The sequence below is a fragment of the Mus caroli genome, unplaced genomic scaffold (genome assembly GCF_978045245.1).
Source record: "Mus caroli unplaced genomic scaffold, Mus_caroli_1 scaffold_7, whole genome shotgun sequence".
NCBI lineage: Eukaryota > Metazoa > Chordata > Mammalia > Rodentia > Muridae > Mus > Mus caroli.
The window spans coordinates 135618939-135644926 of record NW_028227262.1 but is presented as its reverse complement, the minus strand read 5'-3'; the positions used below and the strand labels follow the sequence as shown (position 1 = coordinate 135644926).

At 38.9% G+C, this 25988-nt stretch overlaps 1 long non-coding RNA gene across 2 annotated transcripts in view; it reads left to right on the top strand.

The window, feature by feature from the left end:
- The window catches only part of LOC115031335 (uncharacterized), a 179036-nt gene that overhangs the window by 85819 nt on the left and 67229 nt on the right, over positions 1-25988 (top strand). The window contains exons 3-4 of one of the 2 annotated variants that reach the window (XR_015047695.1): positions 16270-16345; positions 17491-20392. This is a non-coding gene — a long non-coding RNA (uncharacterized LOC115031335). Of the gene's footprint in view, positions 1-16269; positions 16346-17490; positions 20393-25988 lie in introns of those variants that run through there. The other variant, XR_003836964.2, reaches the window with a different exon arrangement.

The window sequence follows — 25988 nt, the reverse complement described above, 5'->3', positions numbered from 1 at the left end:
TTTAGAACTGTGTGTTCCAAAGTCTCTTTCTCTGTGTAATGTCTCCTTATGAATCTCTGTATGTGTTTTCATCTGCTGCAGTAGGAAGCTTCTCTGACAATGCCTGAATAAGGCACTAATCTATGAGTATAGCAGACTATTGCTAGGAGTCCTTTTATTAGTGCTTTTTTAAAAAGTTGATTTTATCCTATGTCTATTGGCTATCTAGTCTCTGAATCTTGGTCACCCCAGCAGTGGTGAATATGGGTTCCATCTTGTCAGTTGTCCTTAAGTCAATTCAGACATTGTTGGTGACAGACCCACAACGTGAGGACTCCCCCACATTCTGACTCAGGAGAGGTGACACCCCAAATCACTCACGAGAAACGGTCTTGATGCAAACTGCATAAGGACTTTTTATTCCAGATGTGCTCTGGGGCCCACATTCATACACCACGGCTGGGGTGGAGAAATGCAGACCACAAGTTCAGAATTGGGACAGATTTTATGGGGTTACAACAAAGCCCATGCTTAGCAAACCAATCATGTCATAGCATCAAGAGCCCTCGCAGTGCGGGCCAATCCATTTGTACCACTCCATACTTTAGAAAGTAGAGGCCAATCATTTTAAATCATCAAGCCCACACTCCGGGGGGCCAATCAGTTTCCTATAGCCTGGGAGGTCTGCATTTGGACAGGTTCCTGGGTGGGGTCAGCAGTTTCAGTGTGTAGTCTTTCCTTCTATGGTGCAGTTTACAGAAGCTAGATAAGTGGTTAGTCAACTCATTTTGTTATCTTACTAGGCCAGGATCATGTATTCACAGAAAGTGGGGCCCTGGAGCAACAAGAAGTTTGACCTTTTACCTATAGACTGGCAGGGAGCCGAATCTGGAATTTGTGGTATTTAGGGCTTCTTAGGAGGCTGGGGTTGGGGCTGTATTTTCTATTCTTTCAGTGGTAGGTTATTCACACAAGTTTTCCCCACCAATGTCCTAGGATATCTTGCTTGTAGGACACCATTGTAAATAAAAGGTTTTGTGGCTGAGTTGGTGTTTATGTTTCTCCTTTGGTAGTGTCCTGAGTCCCTTCCAGCACCAAATATGATAGCACATAGGGGTGAAGGTTTTATGTAGGCACCAACTCAGCTTCTCCGATGTTTAATGAGTTGTGTAAGTCTTATGTTAGGCCTTGCTGTCAGTTTGTAGAGAGCAACCTAAAGTCTAGGAAGCAGTGTGAGTTGTTGGAGTTTCTCATGGACTCCTTTGGCCAAAAACTTAATTACATGTAACCCAATCTTAGTCTGCAAGTTTAACTTGGTGGCAAGAAACGACCTGTGGTGGCTCTCTGTCTTGGCAGTTTATTTTAGATCATCTTCATATTTTATGAATCTTTGGTGATTGGTATCTGTTTGGAAAACCAACCATTTCATTTTGAATTTCCAATTTTGTGGAGTACAGACTTTTGAAATAAGACTTAATGATTCTTTGAATTTCCTCAGTGTCTGCTCTTATGTCTCCCTTTTCATTCCTGATTTTGTTTATTTGGATATTGTCTCTCTGTCTTTGGCTAGGTTGGCTAGGGGTTTGTCTATCTTGTTGATTTTCTCAAAGAAGCAGCTCTTGACTTTGCTGATTCTTTGTATTGTTTTCTTTGATTCTACCCGATTGATTTCAGCCAAGATTTTGATTTTTTCCTGCCTTCTCCTAGTCTTTTATGTGCTTGTTTCTTGTTTTTTTGTTTGTTTGTTTGTTTGTTTGTTTTTTCTTACATTGCTGATATGATAACTTTCTAATTTCTTTATGGACGCTTAGGGTATGATGTTGTCCCTTCATTTTCACTGAATTGGAGAAGGCCTTTAATTTCTTTCTTTCTTTTTTTCCTGACCCAGAGTTCACTGTTCAATTTCCATGAGTTTGTAGACTTTCCAGTGTTTATGTTGTTGTTGAAGTCCAACTTTAATTTATAGTGGTCTGATAAGATACCACGCATTATTTCAATTTTCTTGTATCTGTTGAGGATAGCCTTATGACCTAAGATATGGTCAGTTTTGAGAAGGGTCCATGAAGTGCTGAAAGGAAGGTATTTTGTGTGTGTGTGTGTGTTTGGGTAAACTATTCTTTAGATGTCTGTTATGATGCTCAATTGATTCATAACGTCTTTAATTTCATTATTTCTCTGCTTACTTTTTGTTTGGATGGCCTGTCTAATAGCGAGAATGGGGTGTCAAGGTCTCCCACTAGTAATGTGTGGGGTTTGATGTGTGATTTAAGCTTCAGCAATATTTATTTCACAAATGTACATGCCCTTGTGTTTGGAACATAGATGTTCAGAATTGAGATATCTTGGTAGATTTTTTTTCCTTTGATTAGTATAAACTGTCCTTGTCTTTATTTTCTGATTAATTTTGGTTGAAAATCTATTTTATTAGGTATTAGAATGGCTATTCCAGCTTCTTTCTTGGGTTTATTTGCTTGCAAAACTTTTTCCAGCCCTTCAGGAAATGTCTATCTTTATTGCTGGGGTATGTGTCTTGTATGGGGCAGAATGATGGATCCTATTTTTGCATCCATTCTGTTAGCCCATGTCTTTTTACTGGAGAACTGAGTGCATTGATGTTGACCCATATTAATAGCCAATGATTGTTATTTCCTGTTACTTTGCTGTTGGTGGTGTGTGTAATGTATATGGGTGTGTGTGTGTATGTGTGTATGTGTGTGCGTGTGTGTGTGTGTGCACTTTCCTTGTTTTTGGTAGTATGGGATTATTTATTTCCTATATTTTCTTGGATGGAGTTATCCTTGTGTTGGAGTTTTCCTTCCAGTATTTTCTGTAGGGCTAGATTTGGATCTGTGGATAAATATTGTTTCAATTTGGATTTTCTTGAAATAGCTTGTTATCTACATATATGGCAATTGTGAGTTTTGTTGAGTATAGTTGTCTAGGTTGTCACCTATATATTTTAGAGGTTGTAAGATAACTGCCATTGTAAGATAAAGGCCCTTGTAGCTTCTTTTTTTTTTTAGAAGTTGGGTGTAATTCTGATCAATCTGTCTGTCAGTTACCTGGTCTTTTTCCCTTGATGCTTTTAATATTCTCTCTATCTTCTGTAAATTGTGTTTTTGATTATTATTTGTCAGTGGGTATTCTTTTCTGGTCCAGTATAATTGGTGTTCTATAAGCTAATTGTATATTCATAGGCATCTCTTTCTTGGTTATCCTTGGGCTGTATCATTCTAGACCAGTAGGTCTGTATGGTTCTAGACCTGAGTGCAGGTCTGGATGGTTAAGGATCCTCAAGTCCAATGAAGGAGGGATCCTGCTGGGCTAGAAGGCTGCTCACAGAACCTTGGCTTGACCCAGAGAACTCAGAGATCAGGGAAGATTTTGGAGGAAAGGAAACCTTATCTCTATGGTTCAGGATCCACAGCTCTGATAATGGTGGTGGAGAGGCAGCATGAGAATAAACTGAATTCAGGTTTTCATGCTTGTGTGACAAATACTTTACCAGTAAGCCACGTCCCTAATCCTTTCATTAATTTTCACTAGTTCTTTAATATTTTTATACAGGTTTTACCTTGCTCCGATCTCTCAGTGTGATCCAAAGTACTCTTGTATGCAAAAAGAGCCACTAGCCTGATCTCTCTCTTTCCATTACTAACTGTGTTTAACCTAGAATCCAGAGGTTGACTTTTTTTGGGGGTGGGGGGGTTCATTATTATTATTATTATTTACTTTTTGACTTTTTATTTAATTAGGTATTTTCTTCATTTACATTTCAAATGCTATCCCAAAAGTCCCCCATACCCTCCTCCCCCACTCCCCTACCTACCTACTCCCACTTCTTGGCCCTGGTGTTCCCATGTACTGAGGCATATAAAGTTTGCAAGACCAAGGGGCCTCTCTTCCCAATGATGGCCAACCAGGCCATCTTCTGCTAAATATGCAGCTAGAGACACAAGCTCTGGGGGGCAGGGGAGGGGGTACTGGTTAGTTCATAATGTTGTTCCACCTGTAGGGTTGCAGACACCTTTAGCTCCTTGGGTACTTTCTTTAGCTCCTCCACTGGGGGGCCAGTGTTCCATCCAATAGCTGACTGTGAGCATCCACTTCTGTGTTTGCCAGGCCCCGCCATAGCCTCACAAGAGATAGCTATATCAGGGTCCTTTCAGCAAAATCTTGCTGGTGTATGCAATGGTATCAGCATTTGGAGACTGATTATGGGATGGATCCTCGGGTGTGGCAGAATCTAGAAAATCCATCCTTTCATCTCAGCTCCAAATTTTGTCTCTGTAACTCCTTCCATGGGTGTATTTTTCCCAGTTCTAAAAAGGGGCAAAGTGTCCACACTTTGGTCTTCGTTCTTTTGCAAATTGTATCTTGTTTCTTGGGTATTCTAAGTTTCTGGACTAATATCCACTTATCAGTGAGTACATATCATGTGAGTTCTTTTGTGATTGGGTTCCTTACTCAGGATGATACCCTCTAGGTCCATCCATTTGCCTAGGAATTTCATAAATTCATTCTTTTTAATAGCTGAGTAGTACACCATTGTGTAAGTGTATCATGTTTTCTGTATCCATTCCTCTGTTGAGGGACATCTGGGTTCTTTCCAGCTTCTGGCTATTATAAATGAGGCTGCTATGAACATAGTAGAGCATGTGTCCTTCTTACCAGTTGGAACATCTTCTGGATATATGCCCAGGAGAGGTATTGCGGGATCCTCCGGTAGTACTATGTCCAATTTTCTGAGGAACTGCCAATGAGATCTCCAGAGTGGTTGTACAAGCTTGCTATCCCACCAACAATGGAGGAGTGTTCCTCTTTCTCTCCATCCATGTCAGCATCTGCTGTCAACTGAATTTTTGATCTTAGCCATTCTGACTGGTGTGAGGTGGAATCTCAGGGTTGCTTTGATTTGCATTTCCCTAATGATTAAGGATGCTGAACATTTTTTCAGGTGCTTCTCAGCCATTCAGTATTCCTCAGGTGAGAATTCTTTGTTTAGGTCTGAGCTCCATTTTTTAGTGGGGTGATTTGATTATTTGGAGTCTACCTTCTTGAGTTCTTTATATATATATATATATATATATATATATATATATATATATATAATATAATATATTATATATATTATTATTATAGGGTACTAATATCCAATATGTATACATGTATATATCCAATATATATACATATATATTGGATATTATTACCCTATCTGATTTAAGATTGGTAAAGATTCTTTCAAAATCGATTGGTGGCCTTTTTGTCTTATTGACAGTGTCTTTTGCCTTACAGAAGCTTTGCAATTTTTTGAGGTCCCATTTGTTGATTCTCCATCTTACAGCACAAGCCATTGATGTTCTATTCAGAAAATTTTCCCCTGTACCCATATCTTCGAGACTTTTCCCTACTTTTTCCTCTATAAGTTTCAATGTCTCTGGTTTTATGTAGAGTTCCTTGATCCACTTAGATTTGACCTTAGTACAAGGAGATAAGAATGGATCAATTCACATTCTTCTACATGATAACCGCCAGTTGTGCCAGCACCATTTGTTGAAAATGATGTCTTTTTTCCACTGGATGGTTTTATCTCCCTTGTCAAAGAACAAGTGACCATAGGTGTGTGGGTTCATTTCTGGGACTTCAATTCTATTCCATTGGTCTACTTTTCTGTCGCTATACCAGTACCATGCAGTATTTTTTTGTTTGATTTTTTTTGTTTGTTTGCTTTTGTTTTGTTTTTTATCACAATTGCTCTGTAGTAGAGCTTTAGGTCAGGCACGGTGATTCCACCAGATTTTTTTTTTTTTTTTTTTTATCATTGAGAAGAGTTTTTGCTATGCTAAGTGTTTTGTTATTCCAGATGAATTTGCAAATTGCCCTTTATAATTCATTGAAGAATTGAATTGGAATTTTGATAGGGATTGCATTGAATCTGTAGATTGCTTTTGGCAAGATAGCCATTTTTACTATATTGATCCTGACAATCCATGAGCATGGGAGATCTTTCCATCTTCTGAGATCTTTCTACAAAGACTTGAAGTTCTTCTCATACAGATCTTTCCCTTCCTTAGTTAGAGTCATGCCAAGGTATTTTATATTATTTGTGACTATTGTGAAGGTTGTTGTTTCCCTAATTTCTTTCTCAGCCTGTTTATCCTTTGTATAGCGAAAGGCCATTGACATGTTTGAGTTAATTTTATATCCAGCTATTTCTCTGAAGCTGTTTATCATGTTTAGAAGTTCTGGTTGAATTTTTAGGGTCACTTATGTATCCTATCATATCATCTGCAAAAGTGATATTTTGACTTCATCCTTTCCAATTTGTATCCCCTTGATCTCCTTTTGTTGTCGAATTGCTCTGGCTAGGACTTCAACTACTATATTGAATAGGTAGGGAGAAAGTGGGCAACCTTGTCTAGTCCCTGATTTTAGTGCGATTGCTTCCAGCTTCTCACCATTTACTTTGATGTTGGATATGGGTTTGCTGTAGATTGCTTTATCATGTTTAGGAATGGGCCTTGAATTCCTGTTCTTTTTTTTTTTTTTTTTTTTTTTTTTTCCCAAAAGTCCCCCATAGCGCCCCCCACTTCCCTACCCACCCATTCCCATTCTTTTGGCCCTGGCATTCCCCTATATTGGGGCATATAAAGTTTGCAAGTCCAATGGGCCTCTCTTTCCATTGATGGCCGACTAGGCCATCTTTCGATACATATGCAGCTAGAGACAAGAGCTCCGGGGTTCTGGTTAGTACATCATTTTGTTCCAACAATAGGGTTGCAGATACCTTTAGCTCCTTGGGTACTTTCTCTAGCTTCTCCATTGGGAGCCCTGTGATACATCCAATAGCTGACTGTGAGCATCCACTCCTGTGTTTGCTAGGCCCCGGCATAGTCTCACAAGAGACAGCTATATTTAGATCCTTTCAGCAAAATCTTGCTAGTGTATGCAATGGTGTCAGCGTTTGGAAGCTGATTATGGGATGGATTCCCTGGATACAGCAGTCTCTAGATGGTCCATCCTTTCATCACAGCTCCAAACTTTGTCTCTGTAACTCCTTCCATGGGTGTTTTGTTCCCAATTCTAAGAAGGGGCATATTGTCCACATTTTGGTCTTCATTCTTCTTGAGTTTCATGTGTTTAGCAAATTGTATCTTATATCTTGGATATCCTAAATTTTGGGCTAATATCCACTTATCAGTGAATACATATTGTGTGAGTTCCTTTGTGATTGTGTTACCTCACTCAAGATGATGCCCTCCAGGTCCATCCATTTGGCTAGGAATTTCATAAATTCATTCTTTTTAATAGTTGAGTAGTACTCCATTGTGTAAATGTACCATAATTTCTGTATCCATTCCTCTGTTGAGGGACATCTGGGTTCTTTCCAGCTTCTGGCTATTATAAATAGGGCTGCTATGAACATAGTGGAGCATGGGTCCTTTTTACCGGTTGGGACATCTTCTGGATATATGCCCAGGAGAGGTATTGCTGAATCCTCCGGTAGTACTATGTCCAATTTTCTGAGGAACTGCCAGACTGATTTCCAGAGTGGTTGTACAAGCTTGCAATCCCACCAACAATGGAGGAGTGTTCCTCTTTCTCCACATCCTCGCCAGCATCTGCTGTCACCTGAATTTTTGATCTTAGCCATTCTGACTGGTGTGAGGTGGAATCTCAGGGTTGTTTTGACTTGCATTTCCCTGATGATTAAGGATGTTGAACATTTTTTCAGGTGCTTCTCTGCCATTCGGTATTCCTCAGGTGAGAATTCTTTATTCAGTTCTGAGCCCCATTTTTTAATGGGGTTATTTGACTTTCTGGAGTCCACCTTCTTGAGTTCTTTATATATATTGGATATTAGTCCCTTATCTGATTTAGGATAGGTGAAGATCCTTTCCCAATCTGTTGGTGGTTTTTTTGTCTTATTGATGGTGTCTTTAGCCTTGTAGAAGCTTTGCAGTTTCATGAGGTCCTACTTGTCAATTCTCGATCTTACAGCACCAGTCATTGCTGTTCTATTCAAGAATTTTTCCCCTGTGCCCATATCTTCAAGGCTTTTCCCCACTTTCTCCTCTATAAGTTTCAGTGTCTCTGGTTTTATGTGAAGTTCCTTGATCCACTTAGACTTGACCTTAGTACAAGGAGATAGGAATGGATCAATTCACATTCTTCTACATGTTAACTGCCAGTTGTGCCAGCACCATTTGTTGAAAATGCTTTCTTTCTTCCACTGGATGTTTTTAGCTTCCTTGTCGAAGATCAAGTGACCATAGGTGTGTGGGTTCATTTCTGGGTCTTCAATTCTATTCCATTGGTCTATTTGTCTGTCACTATACCAGTACCACACAGTTTTTATCACAATTGCTCTGTAGTAAAGCTTTAGGTCCGGCATGGTGATTCCACCAGAGGTTCTTTTATCCTTGAGAAGAGTTTTTGCTCTCCTAGGTTTTTTGTTATTCCAGATGAATTTGCAGATTGCACTTTCTAATTCATTGAAGAATTGAGTTGAAATTTTGATGGGGATTGCATTGAATCTGTAGATTGCTTTTGGCAAGATAGCCATTTTTACAATGTTGATCCTGCCAATCCATGAGCATGGGAGATCTTTCCATCTTCTGAGATCTTCTATAATTTCTTTCTTCAGAGACTTGAAGTTTTTATTATACAGATCTTTCACTTCATTAGTTAGAGTCACACCAAGATATTTTATATTATTTGTGACTATTGAGAAGGGTGTTGTTTCCCTAATTTCTTTCTCAGCCTGTTTATTCTTTGTGTAGAGAAAGGCCATTGATTTGTTTGAGTTAATTTTATATCCAGCTACTTCACCGAAGCTGTTTATCAGGCTTAGGAGTTCTCTGGTGGAATTTTTAGGGTCACTTATGTATACTATCATATCATCTGCAAAAAGTGATATTTTGACTTCATCTTTTCCAATTTGTATCCCTTTGGTCTCCTTTTGTTGTCGAATTGCTCTGGCTAGGACTTCAAGTACAATGTTGAATAGGTATGGAGAAAGTGGACAGCCTTGTCTAGTCCCTGATTTTAGAGGGATTGCTTCAAGCTTCTCACCATTTACTTTGATGTTGGCTACTGGTTTACTGTAGATTGCTTTTATCATGTTTAGGTATGGGCCTTGAATTCCTGATCTTTCCAAGGCTTTTATCATGAATGGGTGTTGGATCTTGTCAAATGCTTTTTCCGCATCTAAGGGGATGACCATGTGGTTTTTGTCTTTGAGTTTGTTTATATACTAGATTACGTTGATGGATTTCCGTATATTGAACCATCCCTGCATCCCTGGGATGAAACCTACTTGGTCAGGATGGATGATTGTTTTGATATGTTCTTGGATTCGGTTAGCAAGAACTTTATTGAGGATTTTTGCATCAATATTCATAAGGGATACTGGTCTGAAGTTTTCTATCTTTGTTGGGTCTTTTTGTGGTTTAGGTATCAGAGTAATTGTGGCTTCATAGAATGAGTTGGGTAGAGTACCTTCTGATTCTATTTTGTGGAATAGTTTGTGAAGAACTGGGATTAGATCTTCTTTGAAGGTCTGATAGAACTCTGCACTAAACCCATCTGGTCCTGGGCTTTTTTTAGTTGGGAGACTATTAATGACTGCTTCTATTTCTTTGGGGGATATAGGGCTGTTTTGATCATTAACCTGATCTTGATTCAACTTTGGTACCTGGTATCTGTCTAGGAACTTCTCCATTTCATCCAGGTTCTCCAGTTTTGTTGAGTATAGCCTTTGGTAGAAGGATCTGATGGTGTTTTGGATGTCTTCAGGATCTGTTGTTATGTCTCCATTTTGATTTCTGATTTTGTTAATTAGGATGCTTTCCCTGTGCCCTCTAGTGAGTCTGGCTAAGGGTTTATCTATCTTGTTGATTTTCTCAAAGAACCAGCTCCTTGATTGGTTGATTCTTTGAATAGTTCTTCTTGTTTCCACTTGGTTGATTTCGCCCCTGAGTTTGATTATTTCCTGTGGTCTACTCCTCTTCTGTGAATTTGCTTCCTTTTGTTCTAGAGCTTTTAGGTGTGTTGTCAAGCTGCTAATGTGTGCTCTCTCTAGTTTCTTTTTGGAGGCACTGAGAGCTATGAGTTTTCCTCTTAGGAATGCTTTCATTGAGTCCCATAAGTTTGGGTATGTTGTGGCTTCATTTTCATTGAACTCTAAAAAGTCCTTAATTTCTTTCTTTATTCCTTCCTTGACCAAGGTATCATTGAGAAGAGTTTTGTTCAGTTTCCACGTGAATGTTGGCTTTCTATTATTTATTTTGTTATTGAAGATCAGGCTTAGTCCATGGTGATCTGATAGGATGCATGGGACAATTTCAATTTTTTTCTTTTGTTGAGGCCTGTTTTGTGACCAACTATATTGTCAATTTTGGAGAAGGTAGCATGAGGTGCTGAGAAAAAGATATATCCTTTTGTTTTAGGAGAAAATATTTTGTAGATATCTGTTAAATCCATTTGTTTCATAACTTCTGTTAGTTTAACTGTGTCCCTGTTTAGTTTCTGTTTCCACAATCTGTCCATTGATGAACGTGGTGTGTTGAACTCTCCCACTATTATTGTGTGAGGTGCAAGGTGTTCTTTGAGCTGTACTAAAGTTTTTGTAATGAATGTGACTGCTCTTGCATTTGGAGCATAGATATTCAGAATTGATAGTTCCTCTTGGAGGATTTTACCTGTGATGAGTATGAAGTGCCCCTCCTTGTCTTTTTTGATAACTTTGGTTTGGAAGTTGATTTTATTTGATATTAGAATGGCTACTCCAGCTTGTTTCTTCAGAATGTTTGCTTGGAAAATTGTTTTCTAGTCTTTCACTCTCAGGTGGTATCTGTCTTTTACCCTGACATGGGTTTCCTGTAAGAAGCAGAATGTTTGGTCCTATTTGTATAGGCAGTCTGTTAGTCTATGTCTTTTTATTGGGGAATTGAGTCCATTGATATTAAGGAAAAGTAACTGTTGTTTCCTTTTATATTTTTTTTTAGAGTTGGCATTCTGTTCTTGTGGCTGCCTTCTTTTAGGTTTGTTGAAGAATTACTTTCTTGCTTTTTCTAGGGCGTAGTTTCCATCCTTGCATTTTTTTTTTTAATCCTTTGAAGGCCTAGATTCATGGAAAGATAATGTGTGAATTTGGTTTTGTCACGGAATACTTTGGTTTCTCCATCTATGGTAATTGAGAGTTTGGCTGGGTGTAGTAGCCTCGGCTGGCATTTGTGTTCTCTTAATGTCTGTATAATACCTGTCCAGTATCTTCTGGCTTTCATAGTCACTGGTGAGAAGTCTGGTGTAATTCTAATAGGCCTTCCTTTATATGTTACTTGACCTTTTTCCCTTACTGCTTTTAATATTCTCTCTTTATTTAGTGCATTTGTTGTTCTGATTATTATGTGTTGGGAGGAATCTCTTTTCTGGTCCAGTCTATTTGGATTTCTGTAGGCTTCTTGTATGTTCATGGGCATCTCTTTCTTTAGGTTTGGGAAGTTTTCTTCTAAAATTTTGTTGAAGCTATTTGCTGGCCCTTTACATTGAGAATCTTCATTCTCATCTACTCCTATTATTCATAGGTCTGGTCTTCTCATTGTGTCCTGTATTTCCTGGATGTTTTGAATTAGGATCCTTTTGCATTTTGCATTTTCTTTGATTGTTGTGCCCATGTTCTGTATGGAATCTTCTGTACCTGAGATTCTCTCTTCCATCTTTTTTATTCTGTTGCTGATGCTCACATCTATGGTTCCAGATTTCTTTCCTAGGGTTTCTATCTCCAGCTCTGTCTCACTTTGCATTTTCTTTATTGTGTCTACTTCCCTTTTTAGGTCTTGTATGGTTTTGTTCAATTCCATCACCTGTTTGGTTGTGTTTTCCTGTTTTTTCTTTAAGGACTTCTACCTCTTTAGCAGTGTTCTCCTGTATTTTTTTTAAGTGAGTTATTAAAGTCCTTCTTGATGTCTTCTAAGATCATCATGAGATATGCTTTTAAATCCAGGTCTAGCTTTTCTGGTGTGTTGGGGTATCCAGGATTGGCTAAGGTGGGAGTGCTGGATTCTGATGATGGTGAGTGGTCTTGGTTTCTATTAGTAAGATTCTTTCATTTGACTTTCACCATCTGGTGATCTCTGTAGTTAGTTGTTATTGTTGTCTCTGGTTGGAGCTTGTTCCTCCTGTGATTCTGACATCCTCTGTCAGCAGACCTGGGAGACTAGCTCTCTCTTGAGTTTCAGTGGTCAGAGTACTCTCTGTAGACAAGCTTTCCTCTTGCAGGCAAGGTGCACAGATATCTGGCATTCAGACCTGCCTCCTGGCCGAAGATGAAGACCTGAAACAGGGCCTATTCCAGAAGCTGTGTCATTTCTGTAGTCTGCACTCTCACCTGCACAGACTAGTCACTGAGAGATCCAGGATCAGAGATGCCTCCCCCAGGTGCTCTGGCAAAGCCCTCCCAGGTGGGGAGGACACCTCTCATCTGGCAGGGAAGGTGCCTGGATGTCTGGAGCCCTAAATGGGGTCTGCCCCAGAAGCTATCACTTCTTCTTGTCCCAGAAGTTGTGTAGCTTCTGTAGTCCACATTCTCACCTGTGCAGACTAGTCTCTGAGTTGTCAGGGAACCAAGATTTCTCCCCCAGGTGCTCTGGTAAAATCCTCAGAGGATGGTTTTAAAACTCATAACTCAAGTCCTACCATGCTACCTTTTCTTCAGTCCCTTACTGCTTTCTTATCTTGGTGGAGATCTCATGGGATCTGCCTCTCTGTATTTTTTGGTTTGCCATTAAGAGTCACTTTCTACATCACTCTACATTTATTAGGTTTTAAAGAGAAATATAAATGGCATGAACACACACACATACACACACACACACACACATGATGTAGCATGTATTAGTATATACACATATACAGTATATAAGGCATAATATATTCAGTTTTTTCATTCAGATATACTACTGTTTATAGAGACGTTTATTATAATTGGTTTACATATTTATGAATGCTAACTAGTCCCATAATCTATAATCATTTAGTCAGAGAGCTAGAAGAACTGATGGCATATGTTCTAGCCTGAGTTCCCCTCTGAAACAAAAGATGGAAGATATCTGAATTAGAAGACAGAGGGGAGACCGAATTTCCTCTCAGTCCACATTTATGTTTTTTTCTTTCTTTTTCAGCCTCTCATCTGGAAATACAAATACAATCATTAACCCAGTCAAGTTGCATACAAAATTAACATCTACATTGCCAAGGGAAAAACACATGTATAGGATCAGGGAAACAAGGCAAATGTTTACAAAATTGTAAAATTTAAAAACATTCAGCAGAACACTTATATTTAAGGTTCTTTGATATTTGTCTTGTTTTCTAAGTGGGACCCATCAAAGAAAGTTTAGTTAATGCTTAGCTTGACAATAAGTAGATTTATTTTTAAAAGTACAATTTCTGGAATTGTTTTTTTTTTTTTTTTACATTCCCTGACTAATAGCTTATTTAATTTTCAAAGGGCTGTAGCTACATGAGACCATCATTTTCTGTCTACATGGATCCCATGTACAGAATCAACAAAACCCTAGGTTTATTTTACTTAGAGATTTGATTGCTACACCTCTTTCATTGTGATCAGTATTTGGTTTCCTATTACTGCTATTACAACCTTCCATATCTTTGGTGGCTTAAGTGATGCATGTTTTTCTTTTTCTTTTTTTTTTTTTTTAAGATTTATTTATTTTAAGTACACTGTAGCTGTCTTCAGACACTCCAGAAGAGGGAGTCAGATCTTGTTACAGATGGTTGTGAGCCACCATGTGGTTGCTGGGATTTGAACTCTGGACCTTCGGAAGAGCAGTCGGGTGCTCTTACCCACTGAGCCATCTCTCCAGCCCCGTGATGCATGTTTTTTCATCTCACCATCTTGGAGGTCAGTAATCTGATGCAGGTCTTGGCAGTAAGGTCAAGATGTTGGCCAATGGATTCTTCTTGAGGAGCAAAGAAAAAGTCTTTTTATTTGCTGCCAGGGCTCGAGGCTGTCTTAACTCTTCAAAGCCAGCAGTAACTGGTTCTTCTCTAACTCTGAATTTTCAGACATTCTGTTTCATATATAAGGACTCATGTGCTCTATGGGTCACACCCAGATAATGCAAGAGTTCACCTGGTAAGAAGCCTTAATTCCCTCTTAAACTGTGATTCCATTTTACTGTGTAGCCTGATATACTCGTGGTTACTATACATTCACTGTGCAGCCATTGGTCAGCCTACTACACATAGAATGTTAAGGAAGTCTGTATTGCTAGATTTTAATCTGTCTACAATAAACTAACTAGGCCTGGATCTATTGGCTTTCTTGAGTACATTTTCTTGTATGAGTGAAGAAGAAAGGAAAATGCCAGGGAATGACAATTTCTAGCTTTTGGAGATTTTCTGGCAGGCCAATTATGAAGATCTCTAAGGAGAGTCACAAAAGTAACATTTATCTTCATTGATCACTAATTCTGTGAATATTCCTGAAATGAATTACGAATAATGAACTTTCAGAAAACTCTCATCTATTTTCTTTCTGCATTATTTTTGGTGCTCAGGGATCATGCTAGTACTTCCCATGAATGCATCCCACGACTGCTGAAAATCAGGCAAACAAAGATTTCTAATGCTATGGATCTCTACAGAACTCGATTTGGTTTATGGCTTAGAGTGTATGTATCCTAGCAGTGACTGTAATAATTGATACTCAGTATAAATTAAAAAGTGAGGGTTAGTGTGAATTCTGGATCTCTTGTGAAATAGCAGTAATTTTCATAGCTATTTTTGACTACTGCAGACTTAGTTTTAAGCTAAAATAAAAAGGTTAATATAAATGTTTGATGTGAACTACAGAATTGTTTCATTAGAAAAAACTCACGTTCTCTTTTTAAATTAATTTATGCTATTAACTTGCACTTTTCTCATAGGAATTATTTTCTGAGAATCAGAGCAAGATATGCCATATATGGAGCACCCATTTTAAGTTCTTGTTCTTAAGATGTATTTACTGGCATCTACATTTCTAGAAAACCAATTATTTGACCATATCATGGCTATTGACAGACAAAATGTGTGATATGTGCTCAACTAGATCTGTTTTAGTAGATTAATTTTAGTTTGATGAGAAGATGACATTTTAGAACACATCTATGTCAGATCCAGTGTTTTGCAACAGTGCTCTAACCTATAGAAAGTGTGTCTGGCCTTCGTTCTTATATTCTTATGAACATTGCTGTTTCTCTCCTTTACTTCCCATTTCATTCCAACTCTTTGGATATTGTACATTTTATCTCATCAGTGCTATATTTTCACATATTATATTTTTCATATGATATTTTACTGTGAACTTTTAACTGGGCCATTTCAAAATAAAACTTAAATTTGACCAGTAACCACTGTTGTTAAATTGTTTCTAACTTTCAACACTTTAAGTAATGATGAACAGACTTTTAACATGTCATATTACATATGAAGGCATACTTGAAAGCTCATCATATGCTTTGGTATATATTGGTCCTGTTCACGTTGCTTTTTAAATATCTCCCATTATAGTTTTGCTTTGAACAATAATTATTTAAAAGAATATCTGGGGATTTAAAATTATAAAAATATTACTTTTATTATTAAATATTACAATTTACAAGTTCTTTGTAATAAAGTCTTCATAAATTTAAAATAAAATGAAAATAACTTTGGGCCTTGTTTTAAAAGATTATGGTTTAAAAATGTGGTCTGTGTGGTTTCTGTTTTTGGGTTTAACTCAGTGACTTCTCTAGCTCTGTACTCACCCTGTTATCAGTATTTGTAATGACATGGAAGGCATGATGCAGAGCATAGCAAGTCAGATGGCCTAGAGTTTTATTTTTATTTTTATTTTTTTATAAAGAACAGATATTCGAAGTGGGGTTTTTATTTTCTTCTATTTTTTTTCTTCCACGGTGACAAGAAATCTCACAAGAATTTGGCTCTCCAGAAAATGGACAGTGTAGACTCTAGACACAGTAGAGCATTAATACTATCAATCAACATAGATTACATGGAAGAACTTGGAGCGACGCCTGCTTTATGTGTTTCTTTTAATGTTTGAAGTTAAAAAATAGTTACATCATTCATAAAATGTTTGGAGTGATGTGAATGAGATCATCTCGTTATTCAATAATGTAAGGAAGAATATCAGTTTGTAACTAGAGTGAGACCGTAGAAAATCTATTCTAGATTCAAAGAGGCATTCTGAGACACAAAATAATGTCTTTTGTTTATTAGTTTTATATTTAGGACCTGGTATTGTGAATAAAGCCACATCACTCCCTCCCTGGAAACCCACTGGCCAGGAAATCAGGTGAGTGATCTGGAGTGTTATGTGGGGTTCTGCATCTGCACTGCCACAGGGCTCCGGCTGCTTAGAGAGGCAAGACATGGGAGTTTTGATTGTGCTTACCATATGCTGGCCGCAGGGCTGGTGTTGGGCTATGGGAAGCCGCATGACACTGTTCCAGGCCAGGGGAGAGGTCTGAGGTCCCGTGAACAGCTGGAGCTGGCTCAGGGGTCCCAGGATCTGCAGGGAGGCTGAGGTTGTCTGGTTCTCAGGCTCTAGGGAACCCAGATGCTGAAAGCTTCTGAAGAGTTGAGAATGGAGTGGGGGCCCACGAGATGGAGCTAACCGGAGGTTGGGGGGGGCATAGGGTAGCCTCAGCTGGGTCCCTTGGGGAGCAGTACTTGTCTTGTTGGTGGGCAGCTGACTTGGCTTGGTGATCATGGCTGGAAGCAGAGAGGCCTTGTGTGGGAGACTGGACATCCATCTATAGGTGAAGGCCTTCTCTATGGCTCCTCCAAATGAATTCCTGTGAAAAGAGACAGTCCATGGTTTTAAGGCATTCATTGTCATGGTGGAAAGTGGATGAGTAAAACCGTACCACACTTCTCAGGGTGGGCCTGTGATTAAATACCTTTTGCAGGGAGGAGTGTCTGGAAAGTGGAGCTTAATTAGCTAAGCCTTGAGGCCTTTAGATACCTCAATAAAACGAAGATCTGTCTTGAGCCTATATGACCACAGGTCATATATTCTATCTGTGGAGGGGCTTGGGGCATTGCCCTTACTTGACTGACGGCCACAAATCTATGGAGGGCTACCGCCTCCTGTCAGGAGCCTGGTATCCAGAATCATGACAAAATATCTTCCATCCCTTCAAGGTCACCGGGGTTTCTAACGTTTGCTCAACCAGGAACCAGACTGCTTTTCAAGGTCCTACAGTGATCTTTACTCTCCAACCTAGTCTCCATTTACAAATCCCCAGTCTCATCCCCTTCCCTGGAGCAAACCACTTGCAAGGGCCTGTTTTCCTTCTTTCCCTCCTTTTCTTATAGAACCTATAAATCCTTATGGCAGACCCATGTTACCTCCTGTGGCCCTCTCAGGTGCCCCTTCTAGCCCATTCCTATTTCAGTGTGTCATATTCTCATTACAAGATATGTTTTCTACTCTAGACCTTGAGTGACTACACGTGTCAGCAGCTCAGAAGGACTCCCTATCAATCAACCTACAGTAACACTCACTCCTAAGATCCAGAGAGAGCAAAAGGAATGAAGGACTGGAAAACCTACCCAACAATGGCACCCTGAGAGTATTATGGACACTCCAAACCAAGATTTCTAGACACCAATGTAAAAATACAATCACCATAGTCAGGACATTATGTTTACCCTAGAGCTCAGCAATCCTTCTACAGTAGGCTCTTAGAGATGAAATATAGGTGAAACACAAGACAAAGACTCCAAAATTGACATTATTAATACTCTCAGAGACTTTAAGGACAATATGAATAAATTTCTTAATGAAATATATGAAAACAAAGGAGTAGAATGAAATGAAGAAAACTGTTCAATGCATGAAAGTATAAATATGATCAATAAAATAAACTCAAACAGGGATAAAACTGGAAATTACAAATTTAGTAACTCAACAATCCCTCACAGGCATGTCTCACTAACAGAATACAAGAGACAGATGAGAGAATTTCAGGCATTGGTGACAGTATAGAAGAAATTATTACCTCCATCAAAGAAAATGATGAATGTAAAAGGATCCAGGCACAAAACATCAGGAACTCTGGGACACTGTGAAAAGATCAAATGTATGAAGAGAAGAAACCTAGGTCAAAAGCACAGAAAATATTTTTCAGAAAATTACACAAGAGTTTTTTGTAATCTAAAGAAAAAGGTGTCTATTAAGATTAGTCTTTGAAATACAAAGAACATCAAATAAACTGGGCCAGAAAAGAAACCCCCTTAGTACTAATAATCCAACCACTAAGTGTACAGAATAAAGAATATTTAAGCTTTAAAATAGGAAGCACAAGTGGCTGAGAAAAATTGAAGAAGTTTGGGTTTGGCTTAATGTTGCTTGTATCCTAATGTTAATTTGGGTCCCCAAAACGGTTTACATGAGTGTCTGCATATAGCTTCTGGGAAACTGCTCCCAGTTGGTAAATAATGATGCCAGCAGCCAGTGGCTGGGCAGGGCACACTGAAGGAGGACTTGAGAGTACCTGGGCTTGGAACCAGGAGGAGGAAGAAGGAGAGGTACATCCTATAGGGGAGGGAGAAGAGACATGATACCTGAGAAAAGTGAAGAGCAGAGAGGCATGACCACCATATGAAGGAGCTGGGGAGTGTGGCCCAGAGAAGTCAAGATAAAATACAGAATTTAGTAAGTAATAACTCTGGATTATCCGTGGGAGGTGGATTAACCACATCATGGATGTTAAACAGTAGCCAAGCTACTGTGCTGATTAAGGCATATCAAAATATAAAAGCTGATTGTGTGTGTGTCTTTCTTTTGGGAATATAAGGTATTGAAGTGGGTAGTGAACCGGCCGATGGTTTTTATTAAATATTTAATTCAACAAATGTATAACACCCTTATTCATAAGGGGAGTATAAATCATAACTACTTTGAGATTTCATTTTACACATGTCAGAATGGCTAGGATCAATAAAACAAATGACAGCTCACGCTGGTAGGATATAGAATAAGGGGAACACTCCTCCATTGCTGTTGGGAGTGTAAACATGTACAGCTACTATGGAAATCCATGTAGCAGTCTCTCAGCAAGTTGAGAACTGATTTACCTCAAGATCCAGCTGTACCAGCCTTAGGCATATACTTAAAGAATGGTTTATCCTACCACAGAGACACTTGCTCATCCATATTAATTGCTCACCTATTCATAGTATCCAGGAAGTAGAAACAACATAAATGTCTAACAAGAAATGGATGGATAAAGAAATATTGTACATTTCAACAATGAAAAATTACTCTGCTTTTTAAAAAGATGAAATCATGAAAACTTCAGGTCCTGGATGGAGCTAGAAAACCACTGTGAATGAGGTAACCTAAATCCCCAAACATAAACATGGCATGGATTCACTTACATGTGGATGCTAGCTGTTAAGTTTTCAATAATCTGGCTACAGTTGATAGATCATAGAGCATAGATTAGGAGTATAGATAGGAGTAAGGCTGATCACTAAAGGGAGGGAAAATAGGATAGATAGTTATGGATGGATGAAAGAGCTGAAATTAGAGGATCAAGGGAGGCAGAGAGAGAAGCAGGAGATAAAGGAGGGAATAAAGGAAGGAACAGCTAAATCTAAGGGCCATTTGAGGAGATGTATGGAAGCCTAATACAGTATAAGCATACTATAATGCATGCATATATGAAGATGATGCAAATGGCGTTTCTAAATAATGAGAGAGAAAAAGCATCGACTGAGCATCTCTTGTCACTAAATGAAGCCTCCAGTTCCAGGAGTCAGTTCCACCTAATGGAGTTGTTGACCCAAAGAATTCCATTGGAAACCCCAAACAACCCAAGGTATTACCAAGGTCATTGATTGCTCTCTGGAAACTCATGTGAAGACTGGGATGCTGAAGACAACACCTACACAATTCCTTTAGTAGGGAGATGTCAAGCTGGTGCCCACTTAGTGCCTTTATCCCTACGGACTAGTGTTCATATACTGGAAAGTATGATGCACACTACCAAAGGAGAAATGTGAATACCAACTCAGCTATAAACCCTTTGATCTAAAGTGGTGATGTACATATGCAATGAGCTATTGTAATAGTGGCAAAAGGCTTATGGGAGCAACAATCAGATATTTATTTACTTTTAGCACTTATTTCATGAGAGAATCAGTTTTCAATGATGCCCAAGGACCTGGTACTAGATAGGCCATGGATTTAGGGGAAAACCAAATACTACTAATCTGCTAAAAGTGGAGCAACAAAATGATTCCTATTGATATTCCACTATCCTCATAGATGCATGGCTTCCTTAGCCAACATCAGAGAAGCTTCTTTTAAAATAGATGGGAATAAATTCAGAGACCCATAACTGTGCCATATGGAGAGAGAGAGAGAGAGAGAGAGAGAGAGAGAGAGAGAGAGAGAGAGAGAGAGAGAGAGAGAGAGAGAGAGAGAGAGAGAGAGAGATTTGAACTCTCAGTTCTAAATGGGATGTCTCCATCAGTTCCTTCCTTCCATTCAGGAGTCAGGGAACCTTGCAGGAAAAGGGGGCAGAAATGTTTTAAGAGCCAGGTGGAATGTAGAACACCCAAGAAAAAAGGCCTTTCAGACATAGCAAGACCAATACATACATGAATGCACAGAGCCTGGCAACATGATCCACAGTCCCGAGCAGTGTTCTTTTGTTTGTTTCTTAGTAAATTCATAGAAAGGCCCCACCTGCAATCTTCCTTTGAGAGGAAACTGCATACGATGCTGTAGCACGGATCACGCAAGAGATAAAATGAATATCCCAACCTTGTAGACAGTCATTTCTTTTAAATACCCACATTTACATTAAAAACTGTTATTTCTCACAATCCAGAAAAGATTGTAACATAGCAATTGTATTACACAGATTCAACATAACCAAATTCATTATCTATCTGAATAACAAAAGTCATCCTTCCTCCCCAGCACTGGTCTCATTTCTTTACCAGCCTTTCCTCTTCATTCCTGATTTTGTATTCACAATGAGAAATGTGAGCAATAATAGCTTTAATAATGGCAACAGTGTCTTGAATTTTTATAGCACATTTCCTCTGGGAGGTTTAAAGTGGTTCAAATGAATTTCCTCGTTTCACTAATGCTTTCTAGTGAGTTAGAGTGTGTGATAGGACATAACCTCAGCTTTGCAGTGACCTTTCTCATTATGTTCCTGAACTTTATCTCTCATATGTCTCTGGAATCAGAGGAGCCTATTAGTTCCTGGAAGTGGTAAATGTATGTGCATGTACGTGTGTTTATATATGTGTGCAGGCACATGTGTGCATGTGTGTGTGTTGTTTTAAACTCTTTTTCTTCCCATGTTCTGCACATCTGTAGGCTTAGCAGTGTTGTAAACCAAAGAATATAAAATGGAAATGCAAGGAGCTCACTGGAAGCAATACTTAACAGAAGTGCCAATTCTGTTTATCAGAAATGTGACTATTTAACCTTAGGTTATTTGCAAAATGGCAATTTCCATATCTAGGCAAGTAGAGGAAAGAATAACATTCAAGAAAATCTATCTTATAAAACATTCGGCTTTGGAGGAGTTGGAGGCAGGAAGCAAAGGTTGAGAGATATGGGATAGCACTCTCTGCATGCTAAGAGCATTTGATTAAGCAACATTTCTGTGATGTTCCTGTGGTTAGCTCTCAGTGCAGCATGCAAAATCGTAGGGTATTGAAATTATTTTGGAGCTATAATGTCTAAAAAGGAATGACTCATGGCTTAATATTTTTGTGATTTTTGTTTGTTTAGTAGTTTTTAGTTCTAAATACTAGGAAACATATAAACATGAAAATATAAAGACAACCATGTTTTTCTTTTTTTTTCTTTTTTTTTAATTAGGTAATTTCCTCAATTACATTTCCAATGCTATCCAAAAAGTCCCCAATACACTCCCCCCCCAGTACCCCACCCACCCACCCCCACCCCTTGGCCCTGGCATTCCCCTGTACTGGGGCATATAAAGTTGGCAAGTCCAATGGGCCTCTCTTTCCAGTGATGGCCTACTAGGCCATCTTTTGATACAAATGCAGCTAGAGACAAGAGCTCTGGGGTACTGGTTAGTTCACAATAATGATCCACCTATGGGGTTGCAGTTCCCTTTAGCTCTTTGGGTACTTTCTCTAGATCCTCCATTGGGGGCCCTGTGATCCATCCAATAGCTGACTGTGAGCATCCACTTCTGTGTTTGCTAGGCCCCGGCATTGTCTCACAAGAGACAGCTATATCTGGGTCCTTTCAGCAAAATCTTGCTAGTGTATGCAATGGTGTCAGCATTTGGAAGCTGATTATGGGATGGATCCCTGGATATGGCAGTCTTTAGATGGTCCATCCTTTCTTCACAGCTCCAAACTTTATCTCTGTAACTCTTTCCATGGGTGTTTTGTTCCCAATTACAAGAAGGGGCACAGTGTCCACACTTTGGTCTTCGTTCTTCTTGAGTTTCATACGTTTAACAAATTGTATCTTATATCTTGGGTATCCTAAGTTTTTGGGCTAATATCCACTTATCAGTGAGTACATATTGTGTGAGTTCCTTTGTGAATATGTTACCTCACTCAGGATGATGCCCTCCAGATCCATCCATTTGCCTAGGAATTTCATAAATTCATTCCTTTTAATAGCTGAGTAGTACTCCATTGTGTAAATGAACCACATTTTCTGTATCCATTCCTCTGTTGAGGGGCATCTGGGTTCTTTCCAGCTTCTGGCTATTATAAATAAGGCTGCTATGAACATAGTGGAGCATGTGTCCTTCTTACCGGTTGGAACATCTTCTGGATATATGCCCAGGAGAGGTATTGCTGGATCCTCTGGTAGTATTATGTCCAATTTTCTGAGGAACCGCCAAACTGATTTCCAGAGTGGTTGTACCAGCTTGCAATCCCACCAACAATGGGGGAGTGTTCCTCTTTCTCCACATCCTCGCCAGCATCTGCTGTCACCTGAATTTTTGATCTTAGCCATTCTGACTGGTGTGAGGTGGAATCTCAGGGTTGTTTTGATTTGCATTTCCCTGATGATTAAGGATGTTGAACATTTTTTCAGGTGCTTCTCTGCCATTCGGTATTCCTCAGGTGAGAATTCTTTGTTCAGTTGTGAGCCCCATTTTTTAATGGGGTTATTTGATTTTCTGGAGTCCACCTTCTTGAGTTCCTTATATATATTGGATATTAGTCCCCTATCTGATTTAGGATAGGTAAAGATCCTTTCCCAATCTGTTGTTGGTCTTTTTGTCGTATTGACGGTGTCTTTTGCCTTGCAGAAGCTTTGCAACTTTATGAGGTTCCATTTATCGATTCTCGATCTTACAGCGCAAGCCTTTGCTGTTCTATTCAGGAATTTTTCCCCTGTACCCATATCTTAGAGGCTTTTCCCTACTTTCTCCTCTATAAGTTTCAGTGTATCTGGTTTTATGTGGAGTTCCTTAATCCACTTAGATTTGACCTTGGTACAAGGAGATAGGAATGGATCAATTCGCATTCTTCTACATGATAACCGACAGTTGTGCCAGCACCATTTGTTGAAAATGCTGTCTTTTTTCCAGTGGATGGTTTTTGCTCCCTTGTCAAAGATCAAGTGACCATAGGTATGTGGGTTGATCTCAGGGTCTTCAATTCTGTTCCATTGGTCTACTTGTCTGTTGTTATACCAGTACCATGCAGTTTTTATCACAATTGCTCTGTAGTACAGCTTTAGGTCAGGCATGGTGATTCCTCCAGAGGTTCTTTTATCCTTGAGAAGAGTTTTTGCTATCCTAGGTTTTTTGTTGTTCCAGATGAATTTGCAGATTGCCCTTTCCAATTCGTTGAAGAATTGAGTTGGAATTTTGATGGGGATTGCATTGAATCTGTAGATTGCTTTTGGCAAGATAGCCATTTTTACAATGTTGATCCTGCCAATCCATGAGCATTGGAGGTTTTACCATCTTCTGAGATCTTCTTTAATTTCTTTCTTCAGGGACTTGAAGTTCTTGTCATACAGATCTTTCACTTCCTTAGTTAGAGTCACGCCAAGGTATTTTATATTGTTTGTGACTATTGAGAAGGGTGTTGTTTCCCTAATTTCCTTCTCTGCTTGTTTATCCTTTATGTACAGAAAGGCCATTGACTTGCTTGAGTTAATTTTATATCCAGCTACTTCACCGAAGCTATTTATCAGGCTTAGGAGTTCTCTGGTGGAATTTTTAGGGTCACTTATGTATACTATCATATCATCTGCAAAAAGCGATATTTTGACTTCTTCTTTTCTGATTTGTATCCCCTTGATCTCCTTTTGTTGTCTAATTGCTCTGGCTAGGACTTCAAGTACAATGTTGAATAGATAGGGAGAGAGTGGGCAGCCTTGTCTAGTCCCTGATTTTAGTGGGATTGCTTCCAGCTTCTCACCATTTACTTTGATGTTGGCTACTGGTTTGCTGTATATTGCTTTTATCATGGTTAGGTATGGGCCTTGAATTCCTGATCTTTCCAAGACTTTTATCATGAATGGGTGTTGGATTTTGTCAAATGCTTTTTCAGCATCTTAACGAGATGATCATGTGGTTTTTGTCTTTGAGTTTGTTTATATAATGGATTACATTGATGGATTTTCGTATATTGAACCATCCTTGCATCCCTGGGATGAATCCTACTTGGTCAGGATGGATGATTGTTTTGATGTGTTCTTGAATTCGGTTAGCGAGAACTTTATTGAAGATTTTTGCATCAATATTCATAAGGGAAATTGGTCTGAAGTTCTCTATTTTTGTTGGGTCTTTATGTGGTTTAGGTATCAGAGTAATTGTGGCTTCATAGAATGAGTTGGGTAGAGTACCTTCTGATTCTATTTTGTGGAATAGTTTGTGAAGAACTGGGATTAGTTCTTCTTTGAAGGTTTGATAGAACTCTGCACTAAACCCATCTGGTCCTGGGCTTTTCTTGGTTGGGAGACTATTAATGACTGCTTCTATTTCTTTAGGGGATATGGGACTGTTTAGATCATTAACCTGATCTTTATTTAACTTTGTTACCTGGTATCTGTCTAGAAACTTGTCCATTTCATCCAGGATCTCCAGTTTTGTTGAGTATAGCCTTTTGTAGAATGATCTGATGGTGTTTTGGATTTCTTCAGGGTCTGTTGTTATGTCTCCCTTTTCATTTCTGATTTTGTTAATTAGAGTATGTTCCCTATGCCCTCTAGTGAGTCTGGCTAAGGGTTTATCTATCTTGTTGATTTTCTCAAAGAACCAGCTCCTCAATTGGTTGATTCTTTGAATTGTTCTTCTTGTTTCCACTTGGTTGATTTCACCCCTGAGTTTGATTATTTCCTGCCGTCTACTTCTCTTGGGTGAATTTGCTTCCTTTCGTTCTAGAGTTTTCAGGTGTGTTGTCAAGCTGCTAATGTGTGCTCTCTCTAGTTTCTTTTTGGAAGCACTCAGAGCTATGAGATTTCCTCTTAGAAATGCTTTCAGTGTGTCCCATAAGTTTGGGTATGTTGTGGCTTCATTTTCATTAAACTCCAGAAAGTCCTTAATTTCTTTCTTAATTCCTTCCTTGACCAAGGTGTCATTGAGAAGAGTGTTGTTTAGTTTCCACGTGTGTGTTGGCTTTCTATTATTTATTTTGTTATTGAAGATTAGTCTTAGTCCATGGTGATCTGATAGGGTGCATGGGACAATTTCAATATTTTTGTATATATTGAGGCTTGTTTTGTGACCAATTATGTGGTCAATTTTGGAGAAGGTACCGAGAGGTGCTGAGAAGAAGGTATATCCTTTCGTTTTAGGATAAAATGTTCTGTAGATATCTGTCAGATTCATTAGTTTCATAACCTCTGTTAGTTTCACTGTGTCCCTGTTTAGTTTCTGTTTCCATGATCTGTCCATTGGTGAAAGTGGTGTGTTGAAGTCTCCCACTATTATTGTGTGAGGTGCAATGTGTGC